At 41.1% G+C, this 27,897-nt stretch overlaps 1 protein-coding gene and 14 non-coding genes across 15 annotated transcripts in view; 13 read left to right on the forward strand and 2 right to left on the reverse strand.

The window, feature by feature from the left end:
* The window catches only part of UTRN (utrophin), a 284,301-nt gene extending 280,726 nt beyond the window's left edge, over positions 1-3,575 (reverse strand). Inside the window, exons 1-2 of the mRNA XM_053460556.1 lie at positions 3,394-3,575; positions 3,022-3,086 (exon numbers count right to left, since the gene is read on the reverse strand). The gene's annotated coding sequence lies outside the window, so the exon portion shown is untranslated. The remainder of the gene's footprint in view (positions 1-3,021; positions 3,087-3,393) is intronic.
* A 4,089-nt stretch (positions 3,576-7,664) lies between these two features.
* TRNAL-UAA (transfer RNA leucine (anticodon UAA)) lies at positions 7,665-7,747 on the forward strand. The gene has a single exon. It is a non-coding gene; the product is annotated as a tRNA-Leu (tRNA).
* Positions 7,748-8,981: 1,234 nt separating this feature from the next.
* On the forward strand, positions 8,982-9,064 carry TRNAL-UAA (transfer RNA leucine (anticodon UAA)). The gene has a single exon. It is a non-coding gene; the product is annotated as a tRNA-Leu (tRNA).
* A 4,094-nt stretch (positions 9,065-13,158) lies between these two features.
* On the forward strand, positions 13,159-13,241 carry TRNAL-UAA (transfer RNA leucine (anticodon UAA)). The gene has a single exon. It is a non-coding gene; the product is annotated as a tRNA-Leu (tRNA).
* Positions 13,242-14,136: 895 nt separating this feature from the next.
* TRNAL-UAA (transfer RNA leucine (anticodon UAA)) lies at positions 14,137-14,219 on the forward strand. Its single transcript has one exon. It is a non-coding gene; the product is annotated as a tRNA-Leu (tRNA).
* A 542-nt stretch (positions 14,220-14,761) lies between these two features.
* TRNAL-UAA (transfer RNA leucine (anticodon UAA)) lies at positions 14,762-14,844 on the forward strand. Its single transcript has one exon. It is a non-coding gene; the product is annotated as a tRNA-Leu (tRNA).
* A 542-nt stretch (positions 14,845-15,386) lies between these two features.
* Positions 15,387-15,469, forward strand: TRNAL-UAA (transfer RNA leucine (anticodon UAA)). Its single transcript has one exon. It is a non-coding gene; the product is annotated as a tRNA-Leu (tRNA).
* A 542-nt stretch (positions 15,470-16,011) lies between these two features.
* TRNAL-UAA (transfer RNA leucine (anticodon UAA)) lies at positions 16,012-16,094 on the forward strand. The gene has a single exon. It is a non-coding gene; the product is annotated as a tRNA-Leu (tRNA).
* Positions 16,095-16,732: 638 nt separating this feature from the next.
* On the forward strand, positions 16,733-16,815 carry TRNAL-UAA (transfer RNA leucine (anticodon UAA)). The gene has a single exon. It is a non-coding gene; the product is annotated as a tRNA-Leu (tRNA).
* A 532-nt stretch (positions 16,816-17,347) lies between these two features.
* TRNAL-UAA (transfer RNA leucine (anticodon UAA)) lies at positions 17,348-17,430 on the forward strand. The gene has a single exon. It is a non-coding gene; the product is annotated as a tRNA-Leu (tRNA).
* Positions 17,431-17,975: 545 nt separating this feature from the next.
* Positions 17,976-18,058, forward strand: TRNAL-UAA (transfer RNA leucine (anticodon UAA)). Its single transcript has one exon. It is a non-coding gene; the product is annotated as a tRNA-Leu (tRNA).
* A 542-nt stretch (positions 18,059-18,600) lies between these two features.
* TRNAL-UAA (transfer RNA leucine (anticodon UAA)) lies at positions 18,601-18,683 on the forward strand. The gene has a single exon. It is a non-coding gene; the product is annotated as a tRNA-Leu (tRNA).
* Positions 18,684-19,225: 542 nt separating this feature from the next.
* Positions 19,226-19,308, forward strand: TRNAL-UAA (transfer RNA leucine (anticodon UAA)). The gene has a single exon. It is a non-coding gene; the product is annotated as a tRNA-Leu (tRNA).
* A 2,243-nt stretch (positions 19,309-21,551) lies between these two features.
* On the forward strand, positions 21,552-21,634 carry TRNAL-UAA (transfer RNA leucine (anticodon UAA)). Its single transcript has one exon. It is a non-coding gene; the product is annotated as a tRNA-Leu (tRNA).
* A 325-nt stretch (positions 21,635-21,959) lies between these two features.
* TRNAL-UAA (transfer RNA leucine (anticodon UAA)) lies at positions 21,960-22,042 on the reverse strand. The gene has a single exon. It is a non-coding gene; the product is annotated as a tRNA-Leu (tRNA).
* Positions 22,043-27,897: the final 5,855 nt, after the last annotated feature.

A 27,897-nucleotide genomic window follows, 5' to 3' on the forward strand; every position in this document is an offset into this window, starting at 1 on the left:
CGCAGATTAAATCAGGATGGGTAGTAAGGCTTCTGGCTCTATGAATGAAGAGTCTGTGATTCCTACTGCAGGAAATAAATAAGCTTCATGCAACTGTTAAGGTCTAGCCGTTTTACGCAAAACCCAAAGACAATGCCATACCGTATATAAATATTATGACTACGGCGATCACTTTTAGTATAGGAGAGATCCAGCCCTACATCTACATCCTTGGAAGCCACATTTTCATGTTAACACACGCATCTTCTAAGTGATCGTATTTACTATAGATGATTGCACATGGGAATAAATGAAAAGTGTCAATACTAGAACCTAGGTGTCCATTCAAGGCTCATGGAAGCCACTGTTGCTTTCAGGGTATTTAGTGAGATTTCCACCACAGCCTGTTGATGCCTACCAACCCCTGCTGGTAAACTCAATGTTATGTTTACGGAGGGCTGCATTTGTTAAATCCACTGCTGAGCGTCCTGTTGACTTCTCCAATGGGGTCCTCATAGACTTCACACCAGACTATTTGCACAATAGGGTCTCTTGTATATTTTGTAGGTGATGCTACCAGTTTAGGATTAAATAGAACTCACTGGGGGTACTAGAGCAAAACATTTCAGCAATATATAGTATGGATGCATCTCATATATTTATACCAAGGCCCAGTTTGGCCATCGCTCTATATTCACCCAATCTCTAGCTGCAATGCTCAGGTGCTGCAAGGGGCGGCCACCACCGGCTCGATACGCCCGGCAGCACGCTGCATGAGCAAAAAAACATAACATGCGGCCTTTTATATCCAGCTATTGGCCACACTTCCATCATATGGCGCCCACCAGCCTCAGAGTGCCAAGGCCGCCTCGTCATTCCCAGTCCGGCCCTGTTTACATCTAAGAGACTTTATTTTGATAGCATTTATAGGATCTGCAATGTGTATTTACGTGGTGTACGTCTTTGACATGTTTTGTTGTATGCACGGTTCAGCGGCCCTGTTGTACAAAACCAAACATTCAATTTGCTCTTACACTGAAACTGTGGCAGAGGTCACGCGGCTACAGAAAACGTGCATCTTCACGCATGCTAGACTATATATATATATATTATACTGTAGTATAAATGCGTTTTACATGCAATCGATTATTTAGTTAATTGTGCTTCTATTTAAACAGACGCCCATTGTTCCATGTTTAATGAAATGGAATTCCCCTTAGCTGAAAAATTTACGAAACTTTGGATTTCTGTGACTTCAAAAGTCATCGTAAACGTAGTAGAGGTGGGGGCAAAATCTACTCGATAAAGGGGGCTAATAATCTTTTGCTATGTCTCTGCGAGGTACGTCCTCATGCAGTGAGAAGAACGTGGTAGGCTTGCACACCAGATAACAATACGTGACAGTTTTGACTCCTGTTAACTCCAGATGTTCTCCAGGAAATTCTCACCTCGCCCCATGGACCGGTGACCGATGCATGTAATTAGGGTCCGATGTACTAACATGCCGGAGACTGAAATTATATTCGCCTTCCCAACTGCGGCTCCTTAATTAGTTAAAGTTCAAAGCCTAAGGTGTAAGCCCTGCGACACACATTGCAGGCGCTACAACCTAAGCAGACAAGCAACTACTTCCACCCCAACAATTTGTCGAGGGTGGCATTTAGCCAAGCGTGACACCGATTTATCACAATCTTACGTCCTTTACGATGTATTTTTTTGAAACAAGTGTAAACCTGTCTGTTTTATTCCTTAGTTTGTGTCTCATTAAATATATCCACTAAGTTAAAACTGACTCCTGGATTTTTTCACTGCTTGCCCAAACATATTTAACAAGGAACAATTCCATCCCGCACCTTCTGCAGGTTGTCTAGAACAGCTTGTGTGCTGCATGTCAGTTAATCCTGATCTATGACCCAGACCATTGTGACCTTAATCAGTCCGGGATCCAGGATACCTTTAGGTCTATTCTAACGATGAAAGTTAGTGTTGATATGGATGTACTTGCCAATCAAAGTTTTAGTAAAGTCCATCTTAGTTTAATGCATAGTTGGGCTCATCAGTGAGAAGGTAACCCAGTTTTGTTATAAGACACCGGGCTAATTTGCGCCTTTATTATCTTTCTCTGGGTTTATCTCTGGGTTTTCTAAAGAACAGCAGAAGACTCGAGGTTTCCTAGGACAATCCTTACCCTATCCAGTAATGCACCCCCCAAGCTGGGCTCCCACAGCTGCTGTTCTCATGCATCTCTCCGGGCATGACTTATCCTTCAACTATATTGGCTTTTGTATTACTTTTTGTTTTCTTTACATTTTCTTTCGCATTATGGCCAATTATAAGTTTCCCCAAATACATCACGCACAGAAACATAACACATAAGAACCAATCGGCCCATCTAGCCAGATTATCAGTCCTTGGTCTCGTCCTAGATTCATGATAACCATATGCCTATCCCATACATGTTTACATGTCCTCTACCACTTCTGCTGGCAGGCTTTTCCATTTATCTACCAACTTCCTTACATTACACCTAGACCTTTGACCATCTAGTTTTAGACTATGACCTCATATTTTAACATTCCCCCTTCATTGAAATAAACTCCTGTACTTTGTCAAATCCCTATCATGCCAACCAGTCCAAATGATTAAAATGTGAATCCTATCTACAATTGCAGTACATTTATAATCTAACCATTGCCTTTTGACAAGGAAGCAAGCATGAGGATGTTTTCATACTAAATGTATTGAAGTCACAACAAATAAATGCTTATTTAGTAACATTTTAAAGAAAGACAAACACCTAGAGAAACACACTCATTGGCACAAGATTTAGAATGACAGGTTGGGTTTAAAAGTCTCATGATTAAAGTTTATGAAGAAGGAAAAGTATGATCATGATCAGTAAAAATGCCAAAGGCAACACCCAAGGTCTTCCCACATGATGTCTAAAGTTGAAATAACTTTCAGTTGTGTCAGGGCAGCATGATCTGAGCCCCCTTCTTCTCATTTCCAAAGCATATAAATAATTTAGCATTGTAATCTTACCTGGGCAGTGGCTATCACAACGTCCTCTCTCTCTCTCTTTTTCTTTTTTTCCGCCCCAGCACAGCCTGCAGGACACAAGCACTTTATGGACACCATAAAAAAAGTCACCAACTTCCTGGGCTCTACGCAGACTCCCAGCAATCGCGTCCAGACTAGATCCTGGATAGTGGGCACACCGTCTATCTCCAGTCTTTTCAAACTTGGGCAGATCCAGCTGTACCCCCCCCCCCTTTCAGTAAGCGAATCTTTATGAAACGAATCTTGCAGCTCGCTGTACTGCAAAGAGTTAATTTTTTCTGCCGATCAATGTTGCCCCCCTCCCCCTCTGGGTTAAAGACCCCTTAGGTAGAGCGATCCCCCCCACACACACACTTTTTACTTGCGCTGCGCCTCCGACACAAGTTCCATGGGACTGCAATCCTGCGCTGGTGGCCGTGGGCTCTCCCCACTAACTTTGTACATACGGTTCACACTCGCTTTAGCCCTGTATTTTTCGGTGTGGTCGGCGCAGTAACGTGGCATAAACTCATCCCGGGCCCGCCTACTCCAAATACCGAACTTCTTACTGTAACCGAGTTTTACTTACGGTTACCTTGAGTGGAGGTCAGGCGCCACCTGCCGGCGCATTCATGAATTACACGTGCTGCGTTATTACTGGAAATCCAAATTCATTCATTCATTGAGTTTATTATTTATGGAGTCAGGTTTATCATTACAAGTGAACGGAAGAGATGATTTTATTGAAGACAATAGTTACTAAATAGACCAATTTTAGGCTGTCAAGAGCCGTGTAGGCTTAGGTTCCCTACTTGGTAAAGATTTGTTTTCTCCATAAAAAACATGAAAAAAAGTAAAATATACTTTTTTTTTATAAAAGAGAAAAGAAACCTATATTCAATATATTTACAAATAAGATGAAAGATTGAGTAAAGCTCATTTTACGGAGCTGCGGAATATGATAGTATGGTGCACATACACATTCATGCTAACACACAGATATTGACACATACACATTTATGCTCTCACACACATCCTTATACATCCTTGAGCAGAGAATTTATTATTATTATTATCTTTTATTTATATAGCGCCAACAGTTTACGCAGCGCTTAATACAATACATAAATTCAAGGAATATGACAAGACAAGAATTGACAGACTAAGACAAACCGATACATTCGGTGGGGAGAGCCCTGCTCGCAAGCTTACAATCTGTTACTCAACATATCAATGGCAGCCTCCAGGTCTGCGGGTAAAAAAAAAACATTACTTTATATAGTACTGTATTTAACACACAATGAGAAAAATATTTTTCCATGGGACTTCCCCTTTAAATAATATCTCTGTCTGATGTATTATCTGCCATGGAACTTCTTACCTCTTCCCAAGAGATCTTTTCATGAAACTCACTACTTGTCCCACTTTGAAAATCATCGGGTCTGATTGTGATGGTTTATCCTCCCTAGAAAATGAACTTGCAAAAAGTCTCCTAGATATTGTGAAATAGCTTAGATTGTTAAATATCTGCTCACATATTGTTTCATCTGAATATGAAGTTCCTTGCTCCATTTTTTTGTAGGTGGTTTGATCATGGGAACAGGCCTTGAATCATCATCCCAAAATGTTGGCCTACAAACTTGTATTGGCTTGTGAGGTGCACACCAATTAACGAATAATACTTTTACTTCTATTCTTTTATTTTACATTTTCTAAAGTGTACTATAATACATTTTACACACAATAGTGTGTGAAAGTTAGAACAACTATGGAATGTCCACAGATAACCAAGTACCCATCAGATAGGGCAGGATAAAAATAAATCTTTACATTTGTCACACAAGCTCCTTGTGTCTGGATATGGACCATGTGATTGACATTTGGTCCCTGTAACAGTTGATATTTAAGGCAGGGTAATATTTATATTCATCTAGTTAGTTTATTTGTGGTGTTAGAATGCCTAGTAGGCTAGACATTTCACTGACTTTAGAAAGCAGTTATTTTTCTCATATCTGCCTCATTCTTTTAGCTCAGATTCAGTTTCTGCTTAATTATCCCCATTTTCTATCATTTATTTCGGAGTTTTTTAAAGGGAACACTCAGCTACATAAAATACACTAAAGTGCATATCATGGTTGGAGTCTTCCTATAAAAGAACTTCACACTCAACATGTGTCTTCAGAACAAACTCGGTGCACTCTGGTACATCAAATGTTCCCTAATAACCAATGGCACCCTATAGCAAGAGAACTACAAAAGACGCCCAACAAATATACCGTATTTGCTTGATTAGAAGACGACCCTGATTATAAGACGACCCCCCAAAAATGTAATATTAATTTAGGAAAAAAAGGAAACTATTTTTTCATATTTAATAAAAAGTATGACTTTTTATTTCCTTTTATTTGCCACTCTGCCCCAGTTATGCACATCTGCCCCCTAAAAATGCCTTATACCCCCTATATGCCACTCTGCCTCCATATTAACCCACTCTTCCCACATATATGCCTTCTAACCCCCTATTTGCCACTCTGTCCCAGATATGCCTTATACACCCATACATGCCACTCTGCCTCCCTAACATGCATTTTAACCCCCTATTTGCCACTCTCCCCAGATATGCCTTATACACCCCTATATGCGACTCCGCCTGCCTGATATGCCTTTTAACCCCCTATATGCCACTCCGCCTCCCTGATATGACTTTTAACCCCCTATATGCCTCCAGAAAACCATTGAACACCCCCCCATGCCACTCTTAACCCCCCCTCGACTTACCAGTGCATCCCTTTAGTTGTGACCCGTGCCTCAGACTCCCTGGTGTCTAGTGGGTCAGCCGCTGGAAATCTGTGCGATGCAGTCCTCCACTGCTGCTGGCAAGTACGACTGCCGGGGCTGCTATGACTGAGCGCCGGCATCACATGATCTTCTGGTGCTCCACCATAGAAGCCCAAGCGGAAGTGCCGACAGCAGCGGAGGTTGTCTGTGCGCACCCCACAAACGTTCACTGCGGGATGCGCTCAGTACACCGGAAGGACAGGAAGAAGAAGAAGAAGTAGAAGAAGAAGAAGAAGAGGAGGAGGAAAAGTGAGAGTGAAAGAAGAAAAGGTAGGACAAGATTCAGGGAGAGTGGATTAGTGAGTGTGTGAGAGTGATGGGTGTTATGCTGAATGTTTGTGAATGAGGGTTTTAGACTTGCCCCCCAGGCCTTAGGCTGCCAGCCCTCCCCTGGACGTAGAAGTGTGTGTTTGCATGTATAAAGCGTGTTTACTTAAATATAATATAGACATTGACTCTTACACTATACAAGCTGTATATACAGTACACACACAAATATATATTTATGTATATATTTAGTAGCGGAGAAGGTAGAGGCTCAGGGGAAAATGGTGCACTAGTCATTCATAGACTGCTCCCTGAGGCATCTGATTCCTTACCACTCATCTCCTCTATTCTCTTCTCCATTCCTCTGGCTCATAGTCAAGTTCTTCATTAGCCAGATCAAATGGAATTCCTGCTAGACTGGAGCTAATAGTGATATCATGACTAGTTTGACTACTACTAGTAGTAGTACTAGCAGGAAGAACAGAGCCTAACTCTGCACTTGGCCTCTCAGTCTCACGGTCCTCTGGTACCTCGCTAAATGGAGTTCCGCTGCATCGTAGAACTGCTGGTGGTGGTTTTGGTGGTGGTGGTAGATGGAGCCTGTCCCTCCCTGCTTTTCTTAATCCCAAAAGGTGGATCCATTTCAAATTTTATGTTGTGTGTGTATTCTGTTTAAAAGTAGGGGACCAGAGAAAATAGCTTAATAAAGATAAATATGTTTTTTTTTTTAAATTAGAGGAAGTTTCTCTTCAGTGCTACTGATGAAAAACAATGCAGAACTGCACTGTGCTGTTGTGTGCTATCTCCCAAAGTGCTCAAGTTATTTAAACATTGGTTAACTAAAGCCGCTAAATGGTGTTATTAACTAAAGTTTAACTATAATACACTAACTAGTAAAACTACTAGCAGTATTTAAAATTTACACGGGCCTAAGAGCCTACTACTATGCTAAAACAATATTTCCATCCTATTCTAAGTCTACCTCTCGACAAGGACAGAGGCTCTCAAGTCCACTAAGCTAAAGTGAGGTTATCAATATATTATATTATTTATTAATTAATATTATTAATTTATATACAATTAATAGACTATAAATTATAATCCATTATTATATTATGGGGTTAAACAACTTTAAATAAGATACAGAAGCAGACAGATATAGCAGTACTACTTCTGTTAAGCATACCTTGGAACTTCTGGGCTCCGGCTACCCGGATCCTTCCATTGCGGGACGCGGCCAGGACTGCCCACTGACGTCAGCAGGTGGTCCCGTGACGTCGGTGGGAGTTCCCACTGATGTCAGTGGGAGGTCCCCTGACATCAGTGAGAGGTCCTGCTGACGTCAGTGGGAGTTCCCGCTGATGTCGGGGGCATTCCCCCTGACATCAGGAGCGTTCCCGGGAAAATGGGCGGGGAGTGGGGACTGTATAAAATATATCATAAAGTGGGGGGGGTTTTAATTGCAGATCACCCATAAAATATTTTTTTTCAAATACTCTCAGATAAAATCACTGCACTGCCAATCGGCATTGCCCATCAGCACCAGGATGGCCGAGTGGTTAAGGCGTTGGACTTAAGATCCAATGGACATGTGTCCGCGTGGGTTCAAACCCCACTCCTGATAGGCAAGTTTTAGAATGAACTCAACAAATGTAATGTCCCTTATTCTAAAAAAACATCCAGTTTGCAATAAAGTGAAATCTCTTCTGTTATTGCATTGGTCGTATGACCAAACAACAATGACATAGGGCCAGCAGAGCTTTAAATTTATTTAGTGGAAAAAAATATATTATATAATTAAGTGATTATTTTTTAAATTGTTTTATATATGGCACCATCATGTTCTGCAGCACTGTACAATGGGTAAACAGGTAGAGGTAAGGAGGGACGGGTTCACCAAGAGAGCTGTAGTAACTCTCAGAGATCACCCAGTATCCTCCTGTTATCCCCGGAATCACTTCCAGCACCAGTCAGCATGCGCACCTTGGAACCCTGCTATGTGTCCCCAATAAGTAGACACACAACTACCTTGAACTGAGTACAGCAGGAATGAACAGTTTATTGATGTAAAACATAGACTCATATAGCCACAGAACTTCATTAACATAAATTAACATTGATAAACAGGTACATGTAGACAACCCAACCTTTAATCTCCTTTAGCTACTGAATCTCCCCCTGACAGCAATCCTGTCAATGGGATTAGTTGACACAAAGTAGTTCCTGCCTGTGCAATCTTTGTATGGCAGCCAGGTTGGAGACATCTCTGACTACCTTGGGGCCTTGTATGACAGGTCATTATGTCACAAATTGCATGCAAAGTGTGTGATATTCTAATGCAGATCACCCATAAAATATATATTTTTAAATACTCTCAGATAAAATCAATCAGCTTTGCCCGTCAACACCAGGGTGGCCGAGTGGTTAAGGCGTTGGACTTAAGATCATGTGTCCGCGTGGGTTCGACCCCCACTTTCATGAAAAAAATCCACAAAAGAATTAACAAAATGCATGACGTTTGTTATAATAAAGTGAAATCTCTTCTGTCATCTCTGTGGTCATATAACCAAACAACAGTGAGATAGGGCCAGCAGAGCATTAAAGTTCTTTAGTGTAAAAATGAGAAAAATAAATTGTTTTATATATAGCACCATCATGTTCTGCAGCGCTGTACAATAACTAAACAGGACACAGCCAGTGTACATAACATAAAAATATGACTTCCAGAAACTAGAGGTAAGGAGGGACCCCCTCAAAAGGGCTATAATCTTGAAGAATTAGATTCATATTGGGCACAACTGGCGTTCTGGACCATCCTTAAAAATATGTCATAAGAATTGCATTCAAAGCCTTATAACACCAGGATGGCCGAGTGGTTAAGGCGTTGGACTTAAGATCCAATGGACATGTGTCCGCGTGGGTTCGAACCCCACTCCTGGTAAAAACATTTTACTACCGTGTTTCCCCGATAGTAAGACACCCCCGATTGTAAGACGTATCGGGAGTTTCAGAGGGGTCGGCTAATATAAGCCGTACCCCGAAAGTAAGACATATGTCTTACTTTCGGGGAAACACGGGGGATTTGCCGGGTCCGCCACTCTAAGGGGCCGGGAAGTCCCCACCAAGGCCGGCCTTACGTGTCTGCGGCCGCACAGGATTTAAATTAAAACATCGGGGGTTTTTTTTAACTTTATTTAACATCCTCCATGTTAAATAAAGTTAAAAAAAACTTTATTTAACATGGAGGATGTTAAATAAAGTTTTTTTAACTTTATTTAACATGGAGGATGTTAAATAAAGTTGAAAAAACCCCCCAATGTTTTTATTTAAACCCTGTGCGGCCGCAGACCCCTAAGGCCGGCCCCTTAGAGCAGGGCCGACCTTTGGGGTGTGCGACCGCACAGGGCGCCACACTCCAGGGGGTGCCAACCTGCGGCACCCAGCACCCCTCCAGAGACGGACAGTAATGTCCGCCGCTGGAGGAGCAGGCTCGCAAGGGAGCGGTATCGGAGGTCTTTAACAGACCTCCGGCTCCCTTGAGTGATTTTAAGCCGGGTTCAACCCGGCTTAAAATCACTCAAGGGAGCCGGAGGTCTGTTAATGACCTCCGATACCGCTCCCTTGTGATCTGCGCGGCAACAGCTGTTGTGCGCCGGGGTTTCTTGTCAGATCCCGGCGCACAACACTGAAGCCGCGCCCACCGCTGTCCGTGCCCTCTGACCCGGAAGGAGACAAGAACTGAAGAAGAGGAGCGAAGAGGAGGAAAAGAAGCTGAAAGAAGAAAGGAAAGGTAGGAAAGCATTAAGTGAGAGTGGATTGGTGTATATGTGTGTGGATTGGTGTATGTGTGTGTGGATTGGTGTATATGTGTGTGTGGATTGGTGTATATGTGTGTGTGGATTGGTGTATATGTGTGTGTGGATTGGTGTATATGTGTGTGGATTGGTGTATATGTGTGTGGATTGGTGTATATGTGTGTGGATTGGTATATGTGTGTGGATTAGTGTATATGTGTGTGGATTAGTGTATATGTGTGTGGATTGGTGTATATGTGTGTGGATTGGTGTATATGTGTGTGGATTGGTATACGTGTGGATTGGTAGGTGTGTTGATTGGTAAGTGTGTGAGAGTGATGGGTGTTATGTTGTACCATTTCCAATGTCTTTTTCATGATCTAATTATGCTCTAAAAGTACATCATAACTCCCATCACTCTCAATTTTTTCCCAATATAAGACATACCCCGAAAGTAAGACATAGTGGGGCTTTTAGGGATAAAAAGAAAGTAAGACACTGTCTTACTTTCGGGGAAACACGGTATGAACTTGACAAACAAAACATCTTTCATGAAAAAAAATCTCCATAAGGGTTAACCAAAAACATGCAGTTTCTTATAAAGTGAAATATCTTCTGTCATCTCTGTGTTTGTATGACCAAACAACAGTGGGATAGGCACAGCAGAGCTTTAAAGTTCTTTATTGGAAAAAATATATACCGTATTGGCTCGAATATAGGCCGCACTTTTTTCCCCCACTTTAAGTTTTTAAAGGGGGGGTGCGGCCTATATTCGGGGTTTGGCGCCGGGCAGGAAGCGGGGTTAGGATACAGATCCCCCGCAGCGGTGCAGGGGACCTGCATCCTACTCCCCGATACGCTCAGACAGCCTCCCCTGCCAGCACTTCCCACGGGGGGGGGTGCCGGCACGGGAGGTTGTCTAAGCGCATCGTGCGGACCGTCCGCGCGATGCGTTTTACCTCTGCCCACCCCCGACTTACTGGAGCAGACTCCCGGATGTCTTGCGGGGCCGGCGGAAGACATCTACGGAAGTTGCATACGCGTATTGCGTAGATGTCCCCCGCCGGCCCCGCAAGACACCCGGGAGTCTGCTCCGGTAAGTCGAGGAGGGGGGGGCAGAGGAGGACAGTGGCAGCATATCTCGGGGGGGGGGGGGAGGACAGTGGTAGCATATCGGGGGGGGAGGAGGAGGACAGTGGTAGCATATCGGGGGGGAGGAGGAGGACAGTGGTAGCATATCGGGGGGGAGGACAGTGGTAGCATATCGGGGGGGAGGAGGACAGTGGTAGCATATCTTGGGGAGGGAGGACAGTGGCAGCATATCTCGGGGGGGAGGAGGACAGTGGCAGCATATCCCGGGGGGGGGACAGTGGCAGCATATCTCGGGGGGGAGGACAGTGGCAGCATATCTCGGGGGGGGGGGGACAGAGTGGCAGCATATCTCGGGGGGGGACAGAGTGGCAGCATGTTTTTTTTGGTGCTTTTTTAAAGAAAAAAACTTTTTCTCTAAAAAAGCACCAAACTTTTAGGGTGCGGCCTATATACGGGGGCGGCCTATATCCGAGCCAATACAATAATACAATAATGCAATTGGACTTAACATCCAATGGACATGCGTCTGTGTGGGTTCGAACTCCACTCTTGTTAACCTTGACAAAGAAACCGTGTTTTGTGAAAAAAAGCACTAGGAGGGTTATAGCAAAACATGCAGTTTATTATGATATTATTGTTTGTATGACCAAACAAAAGTGACAGGGCCAGATTAAGAGCATCATGGGCCTGGTGCTGAGGATTTTGGTGGGCCTTTTTATGGAAATAAATAAAATAGACAGAATGGACAGAATCTTAACTCCTCGACATCCATGTGTATTGGATAAAGAGAACATCAGTGCTCGGCAGATAGTATAAGATAGAATCTTATGTGATGGGAGTGGGAGTATTGATTTATGTGATGGCCGCAGCTGGCCCTCTTGTGTATTAATGCCGCCAGCCCCCCATTGTGTATTTATGCCCTCAGCCAGCTCCACATTGTATATTTATCCCACCAGACAGCCCCACTTTAGTATTGATTTATGTGATGCCCCAGCCAACACCCGCTTGTGAATTAATGCCCCCATACCCTTGCGTATTGCCCCCAGCCAGCCCCACATTGTGTATTTATGCCAGCCCCCCCTTTAGTATCAAATCAGATCTGGCACCCAGACCTGCCTAGGACCCAGATTGGAGGAATAGACTTGCCATCTTTGCCCCCAAAACAGCCTGCCTGTTGCATCTTTTCCACCAAAACAGCCTGCCTGTTGCATACCCCCCCCACTTACACATCCATGCTATCACACACACATATTCATTCACTCGTTCACAAATATTAATTCACTCATTCACAGATACTCATTCACTCATTCAGAAATTCATTCACAGATATTCATTCATTCTTTGATACTCATTAATTCCCTCATTCGGATACTTATTTACATATACTCATATACTCCCGTGACGTCGGTGGGAGTTTCCACTGATGTCAGTGGGAGGTCCCCTGACATCAGTGGGAGGTCCTGCTGACATCAGTGGGAGTTCCCGCTGATGTCGGGGGCATTCCCGCTGACATCAGCAGCGTTCCTGGGAAAATGGGTGGGGAGTGGGGACTGTCAAGACCCTGCTCCCGTGACCCGGAGGATTCAAGTCTTGAACCGGAGAAGTAGTGCTTCACCCAGTTCCCAGGTATGCTGCTAAGTCTAAATTATTTTCTTTCTTACTAGTACTACAGCTGGACAAGCCCTTAGCATGATGTCACGAGAGTTAGTTGATTGGACAAACGAAGATCAGCTCATTCAATCTGTGTCCTCCTCTTCTTTGAAAAATTGGCGGGCGTGCCGCGAAAACGAAGACAAACACGAAGAAACGAAGATTCTTTTTGCGTCTTCATCTTCATGTATGTTCTGGACCATCCATGAAAATATGTCATAAGAATTGCATGCAAAACTTAACATCCAATGGACATGTGTCCGTGTGGGTTCAAACGCCACTCTTGGTAACCCTGACAAAGAAAACATGTTTCGTCAAAAAAGCACTAGTGGGTTAATGCAAAACATGCAGTTTATTATGAAATATCTTCTGTCATATCAGTGTTGATATTTAAAGTTGATTTAAAGTCCGTTTTTAATTGCAGATCACCCATAAAATATTTTTTTTCAAATACTCTCAGATAAAATCACTGCACTGCCAATCCACATAGCACATCAACACCAGGATGGCCGAGTGGTTAAGGCGTTGGACTTAAGATCCAATGGACATGAGTCCGCGTGGGTTCGAACCCCACTCCTGGTAGGCATGTTTTACAATGAACTCAACAAATCTAATGTCTTTCATGAAAAGGATTAACAAAAAACATCCAGTTTGCAATAAAGTGAAATCTCTTCTGCTATTTCATTGGTCATGTGACCAAACAACAATGACATAGGGCCAGCAGAGCTTTAAATTTCTTTAGTGTAAAAAATGTAAAAAAATATATTATATAATTAAGTGATTATTTTTTAAATAATATATATGGCACCATCATGTTCTGCAGCACTGTACAATGGTTAAACAGGTAGAGGTAAGGAGGGACCCCCTCAAAGGGACTACAATCTCGAAGAATTAGATTCATATTAGGTACAAGAGGCGTTCTGGACCATCCTTGAAAATATGTCATAAGAATTGTGTAACAGGTTCACCAAGAGAGCTGTAGTAACTCCCAGAGATCACCCAGTATCCTCCTGTTATCCCCGGAATAACTTCCAGCACCAGTCAGCATGCGCAGCTTGGAACCCTGCTATGTGTACCCAATAAGTAGACACAACTACCTTGAATTGAGTACAGCAGGAATGAACAGTTTATTGATGTAAAACATAGACTCATAAAGCCACAGAACTTCATTAACATTGATAAACAGGTACATGTAGACAACCCAACCTTTAATCTGCTTTAGCTTCTGAATCTCCCCCTGGCAGCAATCCTGTCAATGGGATTAATTGACACAAAAGTATTTCCTGCCTGTGCAATCTTTGTATGGCAGCCAGGCTGGAAACATCTCTGACTACCTTGGGCCCTTGTATGACAGGTCATTCTGTCACAAATTGCATGCAAAGTGTGTGATATTCTAATGCAGATCACCCATAAAATATATTTTTTAAAATACTCTCAGATAACATCACTGCACTGCCAACCAGCATTGCCCATCAACACCAGGATGGCCGAGTGGTTAAGGCGTTGGACTTAAGATCCAATGGACATGTGTCCGCGTGGGTTCGAACCCCACTCCTGGTAGGAATATTTTACAGTAAACTCGACAAACATAATGTTTTTCATGAAAAAAAATCCACAAAAGGATTAACAAAACACATGAAGTTTGTTATAATAAAGTGAAATCTCTTCTGTCATCTATGTGGTCGTATGACCAAACAACAGTGAGATAGGGCCAGCAGAGCATTAAAGTTCTTTAGTGAGAAAATGAGAAAAATAAATAATACAATTATATAATTAAGTGATTATTTTTTAAATTGTTTTATATATAGCACCATCATGTTCTGCAGCACTGTACAATAGCTAAACAGGACACAGCCAGTGTGCATAACATAAAAATATGACGTCCAGAAACTAGAGGTAAGGAGGGACCCCCTCAAAAGGGCTATAATCTTGAAGAATTAGATTCATATTGGGCACAACTGGCATTCTGGACCATCCTTGAAAATATGTCATAAGAATTGCATGCAAAGTGTATGATATTCTAATGCAGATCACCCATAAAATATTTTTTTAAATACTCTCAGAAAAAATCACTGCATTGCCATTCAGCATTGTCTTACAACACCAGGATGGCCGAGTGGTTAAGGCGTTGGACTTAAGATCCAATGGACATGTGTCCGCGTGGGTTTGAACCCCACTCCCGGTAGAAATATTTTACAGTGAACTCGACAAACATAATGTCTTTCATGAAAAAAAATCCACAAAAGGATTAACAAAACACATGAAGTTTGTTATAATAAAGTGAAATCTCTTCTGTCATCTATGTGGTCGTATGACCAAACAACAGTGAGATAGGGCCAGCAGAGCATTAAAGTTCTTTAGTGTAAAAATGAGAAAAATAAATAATACAATTATATAATTAAGTGATTATTTTTTAAATTGTTTTATATATAGCACCATCATGTTCTGCAGCACTGTACAATAGCTAAACAGGACACAGCCAGTGTGCATAACATAAAACTATGACGTCCAGAAACTAGAGGTAAGGAGGGACCCCCTCAAAAGGGCTATAATCTTGAAGAATTAGATTCATATTGGGCACAACTGGCATTCTGGACCATCCTTGAAAATATGTCATAAGAATTGCATGCAAAGTGTATGATATTCTAATGCAGATCACCCATAAAATATTTTTTTAAATACTCTCAGAAAAAATCACTGCATTGCCATTCAGCATTGTCTTACAACACCAGGATGGCCGAGTGGTTAAGGCGTTGGACTTAAGATCCAATGGACATGTGTCCGCGTGGGTTCGAACCCCACTCCTGGTAGAAATATTTTACAGTGAACTCGACAAACATAATGTTTTTCATGAAAAAAAATCCACAAAAGGATTAACAAAACACATGAAGTTTGTTATAATAAAGTGAAATCTCTTCTGTCATCTATGTGGTCGTATGACCAAACAACAGTGAGATAGGGCCAGCAGAGCATTAAAGTTCTTTAGTGTAAAAATGAGAAAAATAAATAATACAATTATATAATTAAGTGATTATTTTTTAAATTGTTTTATATATAGCACCATCATGTTCTGCAGCACTGTACAATAGCTAAACAGGACACAGCCAGTGTGCATAACATAAAAATATGACTTCCAGAAACTAGAGGTAAGGAGGGACCCCCTCAAAGGGGCTATAATCTTGAAGAATTAGATTCATATTGGGCACAACTGGCATTCTGGACCATCCTTGAAAATATGTCATAAGAATTGCATGCAAAGTGTATGATATTCTAATGCAGATCACCCATAAAATATTTTTTTAAATACTCTCAGAAAAAATCACTGCATTGCCATTCAGCATTGTCTTACAACACCAGGATGGCCGAGTGGTTAAGGCGTTGGACTTAAGATCCAATGGACATGTGTCCGCGTGGGTTCGAACCCCACTCCTGGTAGATATATTTTACAGTGAACTCGACAAACATAATGTCTTTCATGAAAAAGAATCCACAAAATCATTAACAAAACACATGAAGTTTGTTATAATAAAGTGAAATCTCTTCTGTCATCTATGTGGTCGTATGACCAAACAACAGTGAGATAGGGCCAGCAGAGCATTAAAGTTCTTTAGTGTAAAAATGAGAAAAATAAATAATACAATTATATAATTAAGTGATTATTTTTTAAATTGTTTTATATATAAAACATGTTCTGCAGTGCTGTACAATAGCTAAACAGGACACAGCCAGTGTGCATAACATAAAAATATGACGTCCAGAAACTAGAGGTAAGGAGGGACCCCCTCAAAAGAGCTATAATCTTGAAGAATTAGATTCATATTGGGCACAACTGGCATTCTGGACCATCCTTGAAAATATGTCATAAGAATTGCATGCAAAGTGTATGATATTCTAATGCAGATCACCCATAAAATATTTTTTTAAATACTCTCAGAAAAAATCACTGCATTGCCATTCTGTCACAAATTGCATGCAAAGTGTCTGATATTCTAATGCAGATCACCCATAAAATATATTTTTTTAAATACTCTCAGATAAAATCACTGCACTGCCAATCAGCATTGTCTTACAACACCAGGATGGCCGAGTGGTTAAGGCGTTGGACTTAAGATCCAATGGACATGTGTCCGCGTGGGTTCGAACCCCACTCCTGGTAGAAATATTTTACAGTGAACTCGACAAACATAATGTCTTTCATGAAAAAAATCCACAAAAGGATTAACAAAACATATGAAGTTGGTTATAATAAACTTCTGTCATCTCTGTGGTCGTATGACCAAACAACAGTGAGATAGGGCCAGCAGAGCATTAAAGTTCTTTAGTGTAAAAATGAGAAAAATAAATAATACAATTATATAATTAAGTGATTATTTTTTAAATTGTTTTATATATAGCACCATCATGTTCTGCAGCACTGTACAATAGCTAAACAGGACACAGCCAGTGTGCATAACATAAAAATATGACTTCCAGAAACTAGAGGTAAGGAGGGACCCCCTCAAAGGGGCTATAATCTTGAAGAATTAGATTCATATTGGGCACAACTGGCATTCTGGACCATCCTTGAAAATATGTCATAAGAATTGCATGCAAAGTGTATGATATTCTAATGCAGATCACCCATAAAATATTTTTTTAAATACTCTCAGAAAAAATCACTGCATTGCCATTCAGCATTGTCTTACAACACCAGGATGGCCGAGTGGTTAAGGCGTTGGACTTAAGATCCAATGGACATGTGTCCGCATGGGTTCGAACCCCACTCCCGGTAGAAATATTTTACAGTGAACTCGACAAACATAATGTCTTTCATGAAAAAAAATCCACAAAAGGATTGACAAAACACATGAAGTTTGTTAGAATAAAGTGAAATCTCTTCAGTCATCTCTGTGGTCGTATGACCAAACAACAGTGAGATAGGGCCAGCAGAGCATTAAAGTTCTTTAGTGTAAAAATGAGAAAAATAAACAATACAATTATTTAATTAAGTGATTATTTTTTAAATTGTTTTATATATACATAGCACCATCATGTTCTGCAGTTTTGTACAATAGCTAAACAGGCCCCACCAGTGTGCATAACATAAAAATATGACTTCCAGAAACTAGAAGTAAGGAGGGACCCCCTCAAAAGGGCTATAATCTTGAAGAATTAGATTCATATTGGGCACAACTGGCATTCTGGACCATCCTTGAAAATATGTCATAAGAATTGCATGCAAAGTGTATGATATTCTAATGCAGATCACCCATAAAATATTTTTTTAAATACTCTCAGAAAAAATCACTGCATTGCCATTCAGCATTGTCTTACAACACCAGGATGGCCGAGTGGTTAAGGTGTTAGACTTAAGATCCGATGGACATGTGTCCGCATGGGTTCGAACCCCACTCCTGGTAGAAATATTTTACAGTGAACTCGACAAACATAATGTCTTTCATGAAAAAAATCCACAAAAGGATTAACAAAACACATGAAGTTTGTTATAATAAAGTGAAATCTCTTCTGTCATCTATGTGGTCGTATGACCAAACAACAGTGAGATAGGGCCAGCAGAGCATTAAAGTTCTTTAGTGTAAAAATGAGAAAAATAAATAATACAATTATATAATTAAGTGATTATTTTTTAAATTGTTTTATATATAGCACCATCATGTTCTGCAGCGCTGTACAATAGCTAAACAGGACACAGCCAGTGTGCATAACATAAAATTATGACTTCCAGAAACTAGAGGTAAGGAGGGACCCCCTTTAAAAGGGCTATAATCTTGAAGAATTAGATTCATATTGGGCACAACTGGCATTCTGGACCATCCTTGAAAATATGTCATAAGAATTGCATGCAAAGTGTATGATATTCTAATGCAGATCACCCATAAAATATTTTTTTAAATACTCTCAGAAAAAATCACTGCATTGCCATTCAACATCATCTTACAACACCAGAATGGCCGAGTGGTTAAGGCGTTGGACTTAAGATCCAATGGACATGTGTCCGCGTGGGTTCGAACCCCACTCCTGGTAGAAATATTTTACAGTGAACTCGACAAACATAATGTCTTTCATGAAAAAAAATCCACAAAAGGATTAACAAAACACATGAAGTTTGTTATAATAAAGTGAAATCTCTTCAGTCATCTCTGTGGTCGTATGACCAAACAACAGTGAGATAGGGCCAGCAGAGCATTAAAGTTCTTTAGTGTAAAAATGAGAAAAATAAACAATACAATTATTTAATTAAGTGATTATTTTTTAAATTGTTTTATATATAGCACCATCATGTTCTGCAGCACTGTACAATAGCTAAACAGGACACAGCCAGTGTGCATAACATAAAAATATGACGTCCAGAAACTAGAGGTAAGGAGGGACCCCCTCAAAAGGACTATAATCTTGAAGAATTAGATTCATATTGGGCACAACTGGCATTCTGGACCATCCTTGAAAATATGTCATAAGAATTGCATGCAAAGTGTATGATATTCTAATGCAGATCACCCATAAAATATTTTTTTAAATACTCTCAGAAAAAATCACTGCATTGCCATTCAGCATTGTCTTACAACACCAGGATGGCCGAGTGGTTAAGGCGTTGGACTTAAGATCCAATGGACATGTGTCCACGTGGGTTCAAACCCCACTCCTGGTAAGAACATTTTACTATGAACTTGACAAACAAAACAGCTTTCATGAAAAAAAAATCTCCATAAGGGTTAACCAAAAACATGCAGTTTCTTATAAAGTGAAATATCTTGTGTCATCTCTGTGTTTGTATGACCAAACAACAGTGGGATAGGCACAGCAGAGCTTTAAAGTTCTTTATTGGAAAAAGTATATAATACAATAATGCAATTGGACTTAACATCCAATGGACATGCGTCTGTGTGGGTTCGAACTCCACTCTTGTTAACCTTGACAAAGAAAACGTGTTTCGTGAAAAAAAGCACTAGGAGGGTTATAGCAAAACATGCAGTTTATTATGAAATATCTTCTGTCATATCATTGTTTGTATGACCAAACAAAAGTGGCAGGGCCGGATTAAGAGCACCATGGGCCTGGTGCTGAAGATTTTGGTGGGCCTTTTTATGGAAATAAATAAATTAGACAGAATGGACAGAATCTTAACTCCTCGACATCCATGTGTATTGGATAAAGAGAACATCAGTGCTCGGCAGATAGTATAAGATAGAATCTTATGTGATGGGAGTGGGAGTACATCAGTACACAAAAAAAAGTCATCATACACGGGACGCCTGAAGCCACAATTTAGTGTCACTAATCCTTTTTAATAATATATTCAGATTGAAATAGAGTAGATAACACAATACCTAAAAATTAAATAGTTCAAATTATTCATACAGAAAGTAAAGTGCCAGGAAACAGATGACTAAATACACACCAGGACAGGCTCTGCCACCCAGACACACACACAAGGACAGACTCTGCCACACCGACACCCAAACACATACACCAGGACAAACTCTTCCACACTGACACCCAAACATATACACCAGGACAGGCTCTGCCACACTGACACCCAGACACACACACCAGGACAGGCTCTGCCACACAGACAACCAAACACACACCACAGGACAGGCCCTGCCACACCGACACCCAAACACACACAGACACAACAGGACAGGCTCTGCCACACTGACACACAAACAACAGGACAGGCTATTCCATGCTGCTTATGTTGTTTGTGTTTTTGCCCCCTTGTGTATTGGCCCCAGCCAGCCCTATGTGTATTTATGCCCCCAGGCTGCCCTTCTCTTTGGTATTGATTTATGTGATGGCCGCAGCTGGCCCTCTTGTGTATTAATGCCGCCAGCCCCCCATTGTGTATTTATGCCCCCAGCCAGCCCCACATTGTATATTTATCCCACCAGACAGCCCCACTTTAGTATTGATTTATGTGATGCCCCAGCCAGCACCCGCTTGTGAATTAATGCCCCCACACCCTTGCGTATTGCCCCCAGCCAGCCCCACATTGTGTATTTATGCCAGCCCCCCCCTTTAGTATCAAATCAGATCTGGCACCCAGACCTGCCTAGGACGCAGATTGGAGGAATAGGACTTGTCATCTTTGCCCCCAAAACAGCCTGCCTGTGGCATCCTTGCCACCAAAACAGCCTGCCTGTTGCATGCCCCCTCACTTACATATCCATGCTATCACACACACACATATTCATTCACTCGTTCACAAATATTAATTCACTCATTCACAGATACTCATTCACTCATTCAGATATTCATTCACAGATATTCATTCATACATTGATACTCATTAATTCTCTCATTCAGATACTCATTTACATATACTCATTCACAAACGTTCATTCACTCCTTCACAGATACTCATTAATTCACTCACTCACTCAATCTCACATACTTCTTCATACAGCCTCCCCCACCCCCTTACCTGAACTGATGATGTATGTGCCGCTTGCAGACTTCCGCAGGGGCTCGCTGCTTCATTCTGGGTTGCTCGCACAACCTGTTTTACTGCACAGGGGAAGCAGACGTGCAGCAGTGACTGAGCAGCGGAAGGTCATGTGATGCCAGCGCTCAATCATAGAAGCCCCAGAGGATGTGCTGGCAGCAGCGGAGGTTGTCTGCGCGCATCGCACAGACGGCCACTGGCTGCCAGAGAGGAGGATCCGGGTTCCCTGCAGCGCTGAGGGGGATCTGGATCTTAGTCTTGCAGTCAAACCTCTATTTGAGGTCTGATTATAAGATGACCTTGAATAGAAGACAAGGGATATTTTTCAGAGCATTTGCCCTGAAAAAAACCTTGTCTTATAATTGAGCAAATATAGTAATTTAAAAAAAAAAAAAAAATACTCTCAGATAAAATCACTGCACCGCCATTCTATGCACTTTGTGGACACCAGGATGGCCGAGCGTTTAAGGCGTTGGACTTAAGATCCAATGGACATGTGTCTGCGTGGGTTCGAACCCCACTCCTGGCACAGATTTTTGTCATACAGTTAACAGATCACAAAAAACTAAACAACAAAAAGAAAAAAAAATCCAAATACAAATGCTGTTTCCCCTAAATTCCCACAGGGGTTTTTTTGCACTTTTAGACCACATTATTTCTGTCTTCTACATGCAAAACAAAGATATATAAAATGTTCTTTATGGTTTTGACTTCTTAATATGAAAAATAAAAATGTATAGCAGTTGATGTTTTACATAGTAGAATTAAGGACAAAAACGCAATAAAAATATATGTGATTTTTAATATACTTAAGTTTGCGTATTGTGAAAATTATACAAATTAAAAAATGACTCTACCAGGAGTGGGGTTCGAACCCACGCGGACATATGTCCATTGGATCTTAAGTCCAACGCCTTAACCACTCGGCCATCCTGGTACAGATGAGAAGTCTTCGCGTACTGACGTTTTCATGTAGTGTCGCGTATCACGTGACTGGTTCTTCCGGTTACACCGTACGTTTATCATTATTACGGCTATTATATGCGTCGCGGTATCGTATCGAGCATCCTGTAAACATCTATACGGTGCAGCTGTTAGAGCTTCCAGCAGCAAGCCGTAATCTATATGTATTGTGTCTATTAACGGTACCGGGAGCATAGCCCGCCCTGCAGCTAGCACCACCCCTAAAGGGCGGAGCTTTCGCGGTACACGGTATCGGGCATGGCTGCTGAGTGCGTATGTATGTATCTGCCTGCCGGGGATAGGGAGTGAGATACGATAACGTAAACAGTGCCTGTGATGGATACTGTGCGATAATTCGGTTGTATATGTGGTTATCGTATGATGATAGGTGAAGGTTTCACAGAGCAGGTTTGAATCAGTAGCTGTATCTTGTGATCCCGTATCATCTATTATTAAGCGTCATGTTATTTTTAGATATCGGTAACACAACTCGTGCCAGCGCTTTGTCAGGGATTTATATGTGTTTGTGTGTTTATATATAATTACATATTACACACACGTACGTATATGCCCATAATTTAAGTGACTTGCTTTTTTCTTCTTTCTCTTTATCTCCCCTCCTCTCTCTGTATTTCTTTTTGCATCTCTCTCACTTCCTTTTATCTTTTGCACTCCCCCTCTCCATCTTTTTACTCTTTTTTTGCTTCTCCCTCCCCTGTATGCAACACTTTTGGACAGCCCCATCCCCCTGCACACAATATTGTGCAACAGCTCAAATAACACAATATATAATATAATATCTAAGCACATGCATTTAATAACACCTATTACATTTAAAATTAGATAACAATAATAGATCTTTAACCAAACCCTTTAACTCCAAGTCTGCGCTTATTTTGAGTTTTTGACCCCCTTCCTTCCATCCGCATACCTGCCAACAGTCCCGAATTTCCCGGGACGGCCCTTCCCCCCCCCCAGTCAAATTCGGGTAAAGCAGATATGCAAATATAGGTAGAATAAATAAATATAATAAATAACTTTAATAATATAAAAATAAATTAACCCTTTATTTTTAATAACACCTAATGTAAAATTAGATAAATGAATAATCACTGTTTAACCGAACCGGTGCCGTACTACTACCCTTAACCTTACATTAAGGTAAGGAAAAAAACGAATAAGAAGAACGTAAACAAATATTCGTCTGAAACTAACATGGAATGGATGAATATTCGTAGAATATGAAGGGGGTTTTTTTTGTCCCGAAGATGAACACGAAGACTTTGCCGCTGTGCGGCCCAAGTCTGATATATATAGCCATTGTTTTGTTTTTATATATTTTTTTAAACCTTGAGTGATCTGGTGGAAAACTGTGCCTTCCTACAGGAACGAAGAGAGTGGCTAGGGGTGTATTTGTAAAATAGGTAAGACGTATAGAGGGGTGAGGAGTTGTTAAGGGCTCTGTAGGTCAGGATAAGTAGTTTGAATTTAATTCTGGAAGGGTATTGGGAGCAGAGGAAGATTAATCTGGCTGCAGTGTTGGATTGGAGCGGGAGAAGGGGAGGTCAATTAGTTGCAATAGTCCAGTGATTAGAGATCCTTCCATACTCTTAAATATATTTATCAAAGTAGAATGGTAATATGTCAAAAAGACTTAATAAAAATACAAACTAAATTGCATTTTGCCTAAGCATGAAAACTGTAGCAAAAGAGGATAGAGAAGCAAAAGTAATAAAAGTTAGGCAATATTTTACTTTATGCCGTGCACTATAAGGGGCACTGTGTGGCGCTGCAGGGCCCTCAACAAACTCCCTCAACTCCCAGCAGAGCTCTGATTAGGGAGGGTCAAGGTCAGGTAGAGCCCAGGGGCAACACTGCTACAGTAGCTATCTATCTATTTATCTTATCTACCTATCTTTTCTTTTCCTATAGTTCTGGAACTTTTCTTCGGTCGCAGCATGGCATAGCCTTGGATTGGACAGCTCCATATCCACAAAGGGAGTTATGGACAATGCTGGAGAAGTGGGGGGACATGATGCAAAGCAGGCGATCTTTGTTATGCTACAATTAACCAGTTTGTCTCAAATCCATAAGCCTGGTAAATTTCATGTCATTCTTTGAAAACACAGCTGTTAAATCCAATTCCTTTGCTGCTTTTGCCCCATCCGGTGTAGACGGGTACCGTGCCAGAGGCAATAAGGGGCATCCTAAATTCTGTCACAAAGAAGAAAAACACATAGAGCACATGATCGCATACCCCTGATGCTTGCACATCTGCCCATAATGTGCTTCACTGGCCGCAGAAGAAAAAAAAGGGTAGTTACAGTCCCTTTAACGTAGTTTGAGAAATGCATAGACTCCCTGAAACATTGTGTTGTTTTTGCTACCTACATTTTACCTCTCTGGGAATTATTTAACCCCTTTGTGAGACAGGGTTTTACTCCCCTGACAGAAGCTTTTTTTGCTAATTTTGGTAAATCTTTGTTCGCCCCTGATGATTCCCCTTTTTCCATGTTTAGTGTACCCACACAAATTATATATTTTTCTCTTTATATTGCATTTTTTTGGATGTCTATGTTTACATTTTTGTAAAAATGTTAATTTTTTTTTTCTATATATTTTTTTTTTTTACTAATTACACTTTTTTAAAACTGAAGATCCCTTTTGAGGTCTTTAAGGACCTTGTGGATCTTTGTTGGAACTAGACAGCACCCCTTATGATGAAATCGCTGGGGTCTGTATAATTTTGTATTTTAGTTTTATTCTTTTCTTATTGATCCCTACTTCTGTTAATCACAAAGTAGGCTCAACTGGGCAGACCCTCTAGGAACCTTTTTTACATGTAATATTGTATCCTGTGGTGTCAGGACCGACCCAGCCAGTTGAGAATTCCCTGTTATTCCAGTGTAACTGGCACTCGCGACAAGCACTGTTATACCAGATCAGTCTGCAGGAAGCTGGCGATGCTGGCTAATGCTCACTGGGAAGACCCCAGGCTGCGGAATGACGCCCTGATCTCCTGTGTACAGGCGGGGAAACATCCCTGCTGGCACACAATCCATAGGACGTACTGCCACGTCCTCTGTCATCTAGAACATGTTTTAGGACTTAATAGCACATCTTGTGTACATCACAAATGGGTTAAATGCTTTCGTATTTATATTAGCTGGAACATTTACAGTGTTTAATAATGTTTCAACTATTATGTGTCCCGTGGAAGACTATTGCAATATAAAAACAATAGCATACATTGTACGCATTGTATTTTTTTAAATGTCACCCTATTCAAAATGCCACTGTGCTATTTCTTAATAGATGCACACATTTGCTCGTGTTTGCTTAAACCGTAAAACTGTCAGATGGTCTTGAGCGCCAGATTTAGAAACCATTGGATTTGCAATTAAATTTAATGACAGTTCGGATAACGCAACATATGCCTGACATTATTGTGGACAGCGTACCACGTGTATCAGTAAAAAAAAAACTGTTTATAGGACTTGGAGAAATGATTCTCACGCTTTCTGTATCTGGTGACCTCTTTTCATATGTTCGGTCCGAGGCACGACTTTGTTCTCTGTGCCTTCTCGGAATGTCAAACAATATAAAAAAGACCTTGGTGGCTTAAATTGCACACAAACCCCAAAAATATGTTAAGAAACTCTTCCTTCCTGCTGTAACTCTCTATCTTGTGCACACACATTTTGTCTCAAAACATTTAACCTATTCACACCAACCAAGTCATCCTGGAGACTAGGCAGCATGAGCAATTCCCATTAAAACTGCTATGCTTGTCACATGATAATGGCAAGATAATCACACTGATCACACTGCGGGTAAAGCCGTTGGGGAACAAATTCTGACATATTTATGACATAGATGTTATCAAAAAACTGACATGCTCACAACTCATTATTTTGTAGGATGATAAATTGACTTTTATTTATTGTCTTGGCTTCAGAGGTTTGTGACAATCTATCACCCAAATTGCCAAACAGAGTAGGGGCAACAAACAGGGTGTTATGCAACTACAATATGAGCGTGCTGGACATTCCATTCCAAAACTATGGGCATTAGTATGGAGTTATAGCCCCCCTCCCACCACAGCTATAAGAGCCTCCACTCTTCTGGGAAGGATTTCCAAAAGATTTTGGGATGTGCATATCCCCAAGGGTCTTCAGTGGGGTTATTGTGCAGGCCACTCGAGTTCTGCCATACTAAATGTGTCAAACCATGTTTTTGTGTACCTTGATTCCGCGTAGAGTCTTAGTCTTTTAGCCGAACACCCACCCCAGGGTGACCACTCGCAAGATGGCGGCACGTCCTGTAAAAACAATAAATTTTAAACAATCCTGCAAGGGGAGCCAGAATTCTCAGGAGGGTCTGGATAGAACTTTATTTTTTTTACAGGACACGCCGCCATCTTGCGAGTGAAGAGCGGTCACAGCGCAGGTGGTTGGGGTGGTTGTTCGGTGTCGCTGAATGCCACGCTATCCAGGCATTTCGGCTACACCATTGAAGTTTAGGAGGCGATCCTTGATCGACTCTTAAACTTTTAAAATGGGCGTATGGTGGACGTTGACGCGCCGGGGAGGGGTCAGACATGGCAATACGTCGAGGCAATACAGCACGCCACGTCCTGGCACATCAATTGTCATTAAGGGGTTAAAGTCACTGAGCTCTTCAGTACGACCCATTCTACTGCAATTATTTTTCTTATAGAGATGGCTGCCTATGCGCTTGATTTTATACACCTCTTGACAATGGGTATGACTGAAACACCCAAACTCAATAATTAGGAGGGATGTCCTCGTACTTTTGGTCATATAGTGTAGTCTTCTCTGATTCAAGGACACTGTACACAGGTCTTGTGTACAATCCGATGTTCTGTATAGTTTCTCTTGCATAATATCTGATTAGGACAGATGCTGCTTTCATGGTTCCCAACCATGTTACTTCCAAACCCATAAGGGTTGGGCTCACAACATTTAGCCTAGGAACCATTAGTGACTAAGGCAATCTATCAACAATACTAGCATTGTGAAGTGTGCTTACATTATTTCTCACCACAAGGTCTTCTTATGGGATTATGTTTCCATATTTAGTGGTTGCTTAGAATGCATGTGGTGTATGGCAATGTATGTATTTCATCCACACAACATATTTATGCATATCAGTGTATGTGGGGCCATATCCCATGCTGCCCACTAGATTGAGAGCAGCCCTGTCCCCATGTACCTCTACACACTGATCCCACATATTGGATAGTTTATGGGGATATCCTTTTTTATGGATAAACTTGGCTCAATACATGTATGCTTTGGATTTGGGATGTAAAACCCTTATACTAATATTAATAGTAGCAGAGTCTCATTTTGCATACTCCCACCTAGAAAAGGGTATTTCATTTTAGCTTACGTGTTCATTTTTAACACACCATGTAAAACCAGCGCACTAATGGGTTGATTTTGTGGCAGAATACCAGACATTTTTTTTTATTCAGTTAATATAATACACATACTTGTTACATTATGAGAACACGTAGGGTGAACGAAGGAAGATAAACCTGTTTGTGCAGCTTTGTTATTGCACATTAAGTCTAACAGGCAACAAGTTAACACAGGAAACCAAGAGTCCAGAATGCACAACCTTATGTAATTAGCAGACAAATGTATGCAATATATGCACACCTGAACATACTAAAGTGCTCGTTAAAAGATATTTAAAGAAGGCATCAAAACAATTTCTCCTGATATAGAGCCTCAGTCTGGTTTTAGATTAAGAATAGACACATGCCTATCCCATGCATGTTTAAATTCTCTCACTGTTTTA

This window comes from Spea bombifrons, chromosome 3 (genome assembly GCF_027358695.1).
Source record: "Spea bombifrons isolate aSpeBom1 chromosome 3, aSpeBom1.2.pri, whole genome shotgun sequence".
NCBI lineage: Eukaryota > Metazoa > Chordata > Amphibia > Anura > Pelobatidae > Spea > Spea bombifrons.